Source organism: Durio zibethinus, chromosome 25 (assembly GCF_047325235.1).
Source record: "Durio zibethinus cultivar Kanyao isolate XHJ-2024 chromosome 25, ASM4732523v1, whole genome shotgun sequence".
NCBI classification, from domain to species: Eukaryota; Viridiplantae; Streptophyta; class Magnoliopsida; order Malvales; family Malvaceae; genus Durio; species Durio zibethinus.
The window spans coordinates 15,180,443-15,189,500 of NC_143186.1; the positions used below are offsets into that span (position 1 = coordinate 15,180,443).

Consider the following 9,058-nt stretch of genomic DNA (forward strand, 5'->3'; position numbering starts at 1 on the left):
CAAAGTTTATTTTGCATCTTCTTTGCCGTGTTCTTCACTTCCACTTGTTGGACCCCAAACATGAAAAAAGAGACTGTATTCTGATTGACATAGACTCGTATGCATAAAACAAACATCATTATTGGATTAAAACATTGAATAAATTTCCACAAAACGTATGGAAAAAGCACACCACGAAGGAAGACTCCAGACGTTCCTTAACCATATTTGAACTGATAGGATTGGTTCCATTTTTTTGGTCGTCATTATTGTTTATACCTTTGACAATCTTTACAAGATCCACAAACAACATCAATTTTCAAAGATATTTAATGAGTTAACCATGTTGCTGTCAGTTCATTGGTCCCAACCAAGATTAGGAAGAGCAAGCTCTTAATAAAATCTTGATCAAGATGATTAATATAACGTCCCAAAATCATTTTCATCTGAAAACAATTTACCAGATTCGGTTAACCAAAATTGAAAAGGGTACTCAAAAATCATAATCAACCTGCTGAAATGGTGAGTTAATTGTGTCTTTTCAATACATCAGGATCCCACATATATCCTAAGGCTTGTCTCGATAAAACCAAAATGAATATCATCTTTCTTGTGTTCATTTTGTATGTGATCTGATCAATCACTTCTTTTGTATTAACTGCAAGGTAGAAAAAACGGCTTACTACAGTGACATAATTTTGTTAAAAGACTTATCCATTGCTCATTTTCAGTCAAGTCAAAGTGGCAATTTTTTCCAAAGCTCTTAAACTAGGAAACTTCCTAGTTTGGTCCTCAGGGCCCGGTGAGAGATGTAGAGCTATTTCTGTCCACCTCACTGCCAAGTTTGCTATAAGTTATACCTCACAATATTGTTGTCTGAAGAAATTCAAGCCTATAGTTATGGATTCTTCCATATTCTCTGCTTCATCAAAACTTCCTTTTTTTCTTGCTTTCTTCCTGTTTTTCATCTCCTTTTTCTTCTATCTGAACATGATCTCTGGGACTGAAACTCAATTTAGTTATAGGCATCACTGTGATTCAGTAGTTCATGAATCAAAACCAGCTGAAGAGGAGTTCAATATCATCCCATTCGCTGACCGTCAGGACGGATATTATAGTGGTGGGGATAAATTCCTGAATCTCAGCTCAAATCAGTATTATCCACCTGTATCGAAAGTTCTAGTTTTCGAAACTCACCACGTATATACAACTGATGTTGAGGATGTCTTCAAGGTGAAAGGAAACCTGATCTTCCAAAGCTCGTATTACTACGAACGGAGTTTCTCCCATGGTTGGTCATTCTATTCACATTCAAGTGATCGTGGAGCTCTGGACTTTGATTTTCAAGGCTTCTGGTCTAGAACTACCGGAAAGCTTTGCATGGTGGGATCAAGCTATACTTACTCAAAAGAAGGTAAACTGCTTCATCTTGCAGCTGTTCTTAAGCTTAATAATCTTAAGAATTCAAGTACTATCAATACTTTAGTCACTGGAACCATGGATAGCTTGTATCCTGCTGATGAACCAAATTACTTTGACCAAATTTCTCTGCTGATGTTTCCTCAAGTAAATTACAACTACACCATGGTTACAATTTAGTCAAGGTTGTCCGGGGGGGACTGATGTTCCAGAGGATTCATCCCTCAGCTTATCGCGGACTACAACTATTTGTGATATAATTTTAGCTGGAGGCAATGCTTTTGAACTGGAGTATGCAAGTGGTTGTGATTCTTCAAAGAGTTGCAGTCCATTTGGTAATGGTATTGGATATTCGCCTCAGGTCATGTCTTTGAGAATGATTCAGTGCTCGGATCGGGATATGAAGCTAAAGTTGAGGTTTCTGATAGAATTTCCAAACAGTAGCTATGGAGGGTATTATAGCTCTTTCAATTTCAGCACATCATTAGTTGGGGAAGGATCTTGGGATGCAAAGAAGAATCGGCTTTGTATTGTTGCTTGCCGAATCTATGATGCATCAAGCTCCTTGGAGAAGTCTCACGTTGGAGACTGCACAACAAGGTTGAGCTTGAGATTCCCAGCAGTCTTGTCTATCAGAAACACAAGTACTGTTGTTGGTGAAATTTGGAGTGAGAAGCATGGGAATGAATCCGGTTTCTTTGATAGAATCGTGATCCGAAAAACTGACCATAGTAGTGGGGGAATTCAGCTTCAAGGTTTGAAGTATGAGTACATGGAAACTAACAAAGTGAGTAAGTTATGCCCAAAGAAGAAAACTACAAGGAACAGCGGGGGACAGTACCCAGACGGCTATTCTGGAGACATGGGTTTTAGTATGTCAATCATCAAAGGTTCCAAAGGAGGAATTGGATGGGGTTCATCAAATCCTCTTGCAGTGGGCGATCAGCCTTATCAGAGATTTCCCTTTCTAATACCATCCTCAAGCTCAAGGCCTAAAAATTATAACGGTAGCTTGCTTAATATCAGCTATACAATGAGCATCACGCTATGTAGTTTGGAATTGGATGCTGGCCTCAATCCATTTAACCAATCTTTGAATGGATGTCTAGAAATCCAAATATCTGCAGAAGGAGTTTATGATGCTGAAACAGGTAATCTGTGCATGGTTGGCTGCAGAGACCTGAGGGCAGAAAACAATGCATCTTTAAATCATTCAGTGGACTGCGATATTCTTCTGAATATTCATTTTCCTCCATTGAACTCAGACAGGAAAAGAAGTAAGATCGAGGGAAGCATTAAGAGCATGCGCCAAAACACTGACCACTTTCGCTTTGGACCTTTGCACTTTACAGGAAGAGCTTATTTTGGCAGATGGGCAATGGAATCAATTTGGAGAATGGATGTCGAGATCATCATGTCTGTCATATCCAACACGCTTGCAATTGTCTTTGTAGTACTACAAATCATTCATGGGCGGAAGCACCCTGGCGTTTGTTCTTTCATTTCATTTCTCATGCTTGTTATTCTAGCCCTGGGACACTTAATCCCTTTAGTTCTAAATCTTGAAGCAATGTTCGATCAAGATAGTGAAAGATCTGTCTGGATTAGAGGAAGAACTTGGCTAGAAATGAACGAGGTGATCATTAGGGTTGTCACAATGGTGGCATTTCTGCTTAATATCCGTCTTCTGATGTTCTCATGGACTGCCAGATGCTCTGATGAAAAGAAAAAGGCCTTGTGGATTGCAGAGAAGAGGGGGCTCTACGTGTGTTTTCCAGTGTACATAGCCGGGGGTTTAATCGCTTTCTTCTTGAAGTGGAGGAAGAATCTAGTTGACACCGGAAGGTATTCTTCATACGACAGAGAGCAGATCTTTTTGGTTGGTTCAAGGGCTTATGCTGGTTTGATCCTTGATGCCTTTCTTTTCCCCCAAATCCTCTTCAACATTTTCCAGAACTCAAGGGAACAGGCTCTTTCTCGCTTCTTTTACATTGGAATTACCCTTGTTCGCCTTGTACCTCACGGTTATGATCTATACAGGGCACACAATTATGTTGATGTAGAAGACTCATACATATATGCGGATCCTTCTGCAGATTATTACTCAACTGCTTGGGACTTCATTATTCCTGTGTTGGGCCTGTTCTTTGCTGCAATCATATACTTGCAACAGCGCTTTGGTGGTCGTTGTGTCCTTCCAAAGAGATTCCAAGAATCAGTGGCATATGAGGAGCTTCCCGTGGCTTCAGAAGAGGAATTCCCACTGAAATCTAGCACTTAGTGCCTGCTGCTGTTACTACTGCTTCTGCGTAATATGGAGATGTTTCTATTTCTGTTCTGGAATAATTCTGTAAATTGGTCTGTTGTTATGTAAGATTTCTGAGCCTAACTAATATAAACAGTTATGTATTATGTAAGGTTTCAGAGCCTTATGTAATATAAACAACTATGTATTATGAACCTCTCTCTATCTTTGGCAGATTAACCCTCTCCCCCAGAAAAAATTCCAGGATGGAATATTGACAGACAGAGAAGGCATTTAGTATTTAGCATTGAAACGAAACTAATTACAGTAAAAAAAATTGAACTGCTGAGCCAAAAGTTTTGAGGCATTCAGTGGAAGTGAGTTTTTGCAGTATAAATTTTGCTTCAAACTAAAATGGAATCCCAACATTCCATCAAAGCCTATTTAGAAAACAATAAAGAAAGAAAGAAAACAGATGGCTGTGAAGTTGAGTATTTTAGCTCTCTGCTTGCTTTTTCGTTTTCATCTAATGCTAATGCGCAGTCCAGCATTGGCGTTTTTGAGGTGACAAACTATGGCGCAAAGGTGGATGGCCCATCTGATATCAACCAGGTATAAGCTTATACCACGGATAACCTTGATGAAACATTTACTACGGATAATTTCTGGAAAAATAGAGTTTTATTTATTGTCTTGTCAGGCATTGCTGAGTGTTTGGAAAGAAGCCTGTGCATTGGCAAATCCAAGGAAAATTGTGATTCTGAATGGGGCATATCAGATAAGCCAAGTGAACCTCTAAGACCTTTGTTAAGTACTGATATGGTCTTTTTTCTGTCATTTTGTGAAAATGAATTTTGTAATGTTCTGTATAAGTTTAGTTAAACTCTAGCAGATCTATTAGAAAGTTTTGATTGCTGTGCTGATCCTTAATGTTATGAAAAGTAAGGCAGATAAATGTTATGTGGTACTTAAAGTGGTTGAAACTAATGTATTTTTTTTTGTATAAAATGGAATGAAAGCTGCATCTGCAGCAGATAACATGTTTGACAGAAAATTTTGAAGGCTCCAGCAGATTCAGACACATTCGATGATGAGGCCTAGTAGGGTTACTTTCCAACATAACGATCAGTTCATATTATCTGGTTCTGTAACCTTTGATGGCCAAGCAGGAAAGACTGCTTGGGCACAAAATGATTGCAAAGAAAATGACTAATGCATCAAACTTCCCATTGAAAGATCATAGCCTTCTTTTTTTTTTTTTTTTTTGTATTTTACTTCTACAATTATAACAAAATTGCTGGTTCAAAATTTGACAGAACATAAGAATCAACTTCATCAGCAATGGAGTCATTAGATATATAGCCTCTTTGAACAGCAAACAGTTTCACATTAACCTTTTAGGGGTGCAAAAACCTTACATTTGCAAATGTTACCATCAATGCACTAGAGGAAAGCACTCAATCACATGGGATAGCGTTAAGTATTGTAAATTGGCAACAATATCCAAAAAACTATTGAAGCACAAGAACAAAATATAAATAACAAACTCAAAACTGAAAATCGAAAGAACTAAAATTTATAGTGTCAAAAACAATTTTGATGATTTTTTTATTCACAGGATTAAAGCTATTTAAATGCTATTAGAGGCCTGTAAACCACACACAACTTAAATGCTATTAAAGCAAGCACTCAATCACACCAAAACAACAATATTAAATGCAAAACCAATCATATATATGAGGCCTATAAGCAACAGGAACGGAAACAAATACTGTATAATTTAGTTTTAATAATTCTAACAATATGAATCCCTTTGCATAAATTAAATGTAGGATTCGAATATCCTTTTCTCCAATTTTATAAAAAAAATCTTGAGTCAAAATTTGGCATTTTACTTACTAAAACACTCTAATTATGACAAAGATAAGATGATTATGTGCCAAATGACATCAAAGGTGTTCACCCTCTTGCCTTGCCTTTTAATGGAATTTGTCCCAACTATTTATTTCACCTGATAATTCAACCTGAAGACAAAGCACGTAAATATAATGCAAATTCTTTGTTAAAATAAAGATTATAATGCGAATTAGACAAAAGCTTAGATCCTTTTTTTTTTCTTTTTTTTTATCAATACCATGCAAATAAATAAATAAAAGAATGCATTGATGTCCAAGTTTTCAGTAGTAAAAAAATTCAATTAATTAAATAAAATCAAACAATGTAAAGGTTTGGCAAAAATGAATTACTAGAAAGAGTAGTGATTTGTATTTAGTAGTTTACCAAAATGTTTCTTTTCCATTATAAAATTTAAAATTTTTTGCAGCCGTTTTGGTTGTGGTCTCTCTTCCCGGCTGTCACTTGATCACTTGGTCCTGCCTCCTCGTAGATATTATGTTTGTTGGGCTAAAAACCTTCAATATAATTACATAAACGAAAACGAAATCAAATAATAAATCAAACACACAAAAGACAATAATTTAATGTGGTTCAGTCCAATTAACCTACGTCCACGGATGAGAAACAAAATCCACTAGTTGTAAAAAATTACAAACATATATCAAATTATCAACCTCACTCAACAATCAATATTCATAAGACATTCTCAATCTCCTCTAGTCTTATGGAATATTCTCAACCCTAACAAATACAAACCAAACCCTTGTACACCCTTTCAACATAACCAAACACATACCCATATGTTCTCATACCTCATACCTATGTAGACCCTTTCAGTATCTTCTAGTCCACTCACAAACAAACATACACACCCATAAAACGTAAAGCCCCAATACTCTTATGGGGTGTCTATCCCACAAAACCCTACAACTCTCTTACATCTTTTTCGCATGCCTAATCCTGTAGAGACTTCACTTATTTATAACCATACAAACTTGTCTATTAAGAATCTATCTCCTCTTAGAATTCTTTTCCTGCAAGTCAAACTTACCTATTAAAAATCTTCTTTCTCTTAAAATTCTTTTTTTACAAGTCTTTTTGTCCATCAAGTAATATTTAACAAATCTTAAATAAATCTCTTATGAAATTTGAGTCATTATTTCCAATAATATTTTCGCTTTACAAGGACATCACAATTCCCTGTTGATCCATGATCACCGGCATCTTGATGGATATCGTCAAGATTTGCAGAAGTTGTTGGACTGCTGTGCTGGTCTTGAATTTCTTCCATCTCTTCCAAATCTTTGTTGTACACTATTCGAACCCCACATTTCTTCACCTTGGGACACGCGGGTTAGAGTGGGTTCGATTAACAATTCAATTTCATCATATTTGTCCTTGGAGAAAAAGGGAAATATCACGTCACGAGATAAATAACGTAGCCAAAGGTGGCCGTTCCCGACCCTCTGCCGCCTATATTTTCTGTCTAAATTAAAGCCACTCCAATGGCCTTGTTAAGAATTTCTACCATTGATAATAGCTTTACACATGATTCCCTCCTCCTCCCAAGCATCATTATTGAAGGCAGAGACAAAAACGCATGTAAACACCTTATTTTATCGGGACGACTTTTTTGGGACGAAAATGAACTCTCAATTATTAATTGGATCCGATTGGGAAGCTTTAACCCAATAAAAAAAATTTTAATTTTAATTTGATTTATTTATTTTTGTTTAATTTTACTTGTAAAAAAAAAAAGGGAAAAGTTTAAAAAAACGTTACAGGAAATTTTGATGCTTGATTTATGCAATTACGTTTACAAAAAATTTTGATGTGTGATTTATGCAATTACGTTACTGAAATTGATTCATAATAAAAAGCGATTGAATCCTATAAAGACAGCACCGAATCCACCATTACAACCTAATAAAAAGTGATTGAATCCTATAAAGACAGCACCGAATCCACCGTTACAACCTCCCATCAACCAAACTCTAAAATTCCCACACATCGACCGATTACCATCTTTAATCACCGAGATCACTCTCCGTCACCACCTACCACCTCCTTTGGCTTCCACTTGATCACACTATCCAAAGAAAATGGAATCGTCAACATTTTCATTCTTTCACATTTTGTTCATCTCCCTCCTGGTGCTGAATCTTGTTTCTTCCTTGGCAGTTCAAGACCCTGAATTAGTTGTAGACCAAATTCGCAAGAGTATCAATGAGTCGAGGAGGAACTTGGGTTACTTGTCCTGTGGAAGTGGGAACTCCATTGAAGACTACTGGAGGTGTAACCCGAATTGGGCGAGTAACCGTCAAAGGTTAGCTGATTGTGCAATTGAGTTCGGCAAGAATGCCATGGGAGGAAAAAAAGGTCGAATCTATGCTGTTACGGATGCTGATGATGATGATGCTGTGAACCCTAGGCCAGGTACTTTGAGGCATGCTGTGATTCAAGATGAGCCATTGTGGATCATTTTTAAGAGAGATACGGTGATTACATTGAAGCAAGAGCTAGTGATGAACGCTTTCAAAACAATTGATGGTAGAGGTGCAAGTGTTCACATTTCGGGAGGACCATGCATCACCATCCATTATTATCAAACATCATCATCCATGGCATCCATGGCATCCACGTACATGATTGTAAGCCTGGGGGTAGTGCCATTATAAGAGACTCTCCTCATCATGCCGGGCATTGGACTCCATCGGACGGTGATGGTGTCTCCATCTTTGCAAGCAGGAACATCTGGGTTGACCTTGTTCACCGTCTAATTGCCATGATGGACTCATTGATGTTATCCATGGATCCACAGCCGTGACTATCTCCAACAACTACATGACCCATCATGACAAAGTCATGCTCTTGGGCCCCAGTGATTCCTACACACAAGACAAAAACTGCAAGTCACTGCTGCCTTAACCATTTTGGGGAAGGGCTAGTTCAAAGGATGCCAAGGTGTAGACATGGATATTTTCATATGGTGAACAATGATTACACTCACTGGGAAATGTATGCAATTGGTGGAAGTGTAATCCTACCATCAACAGCCAAGGGAACAGATTTCTTGCACCAGATGATAAATCTAAGAAAGAGGTGACGAAGCATGAGGATGCGCCAGAGAATGAGTGGAGAAAATGGAATTGGAGTTGCAAATATCGCAGCCGGTATTGCTGGGGCCACTGGAATTATGCCTGGAGGCAATATTGGGGCTGATCATCCTATTTTTTAGCAAGAGACTTCTACAGGAAATGTGGGCAGCGAGAAACTGCTGGAACAGAAGAACGCCAACCCAGTGACCGACCCGATTGTTTGGTAAAAAAACTTTTTTTTTTGTCCTGATTTTTTCCCTAATTTATTTATTTATATTTATTTTCTTATTTGTTATTTCAAATGCTAATTGAGGTGAAAAGAAATTTAAAAAAAAAGTAAAAATAATAAAAAAATTTTTTTTCAAATAAATTCATGAATCCTATTAAATTATTGAAGAATTTTCATGGATTTAAATTTTAT

General features: G+C 37.2%; 2 pseudogenes across 1 annotated transcript; both read left to right on the top strand.

Annotated features, from left to right (window-relative positions):
* Nucleotides 1-322: 322 nt before the first annotated feature.
* LOC111276226 (uncharacterized) lies at nt 323-3,858 on the top strand (annotated as a pseudogene).
* A 3,520-nt stretch (nt 3,859-7,378) lies between these two features.
* LOC149511674 (pectate lyase pseudogene) lies at nt 7,379-8,854 on the top strand (annotated as a pseudogene). Its single transcript, XR_016333816.1, has one exon. The product of XR_016333816.1 is annotated as a pectate lyase pseudogene (transcript).
* The last annotated feature ends 204 nt before the right edge of the window (nt 8,855-9,058 follow it).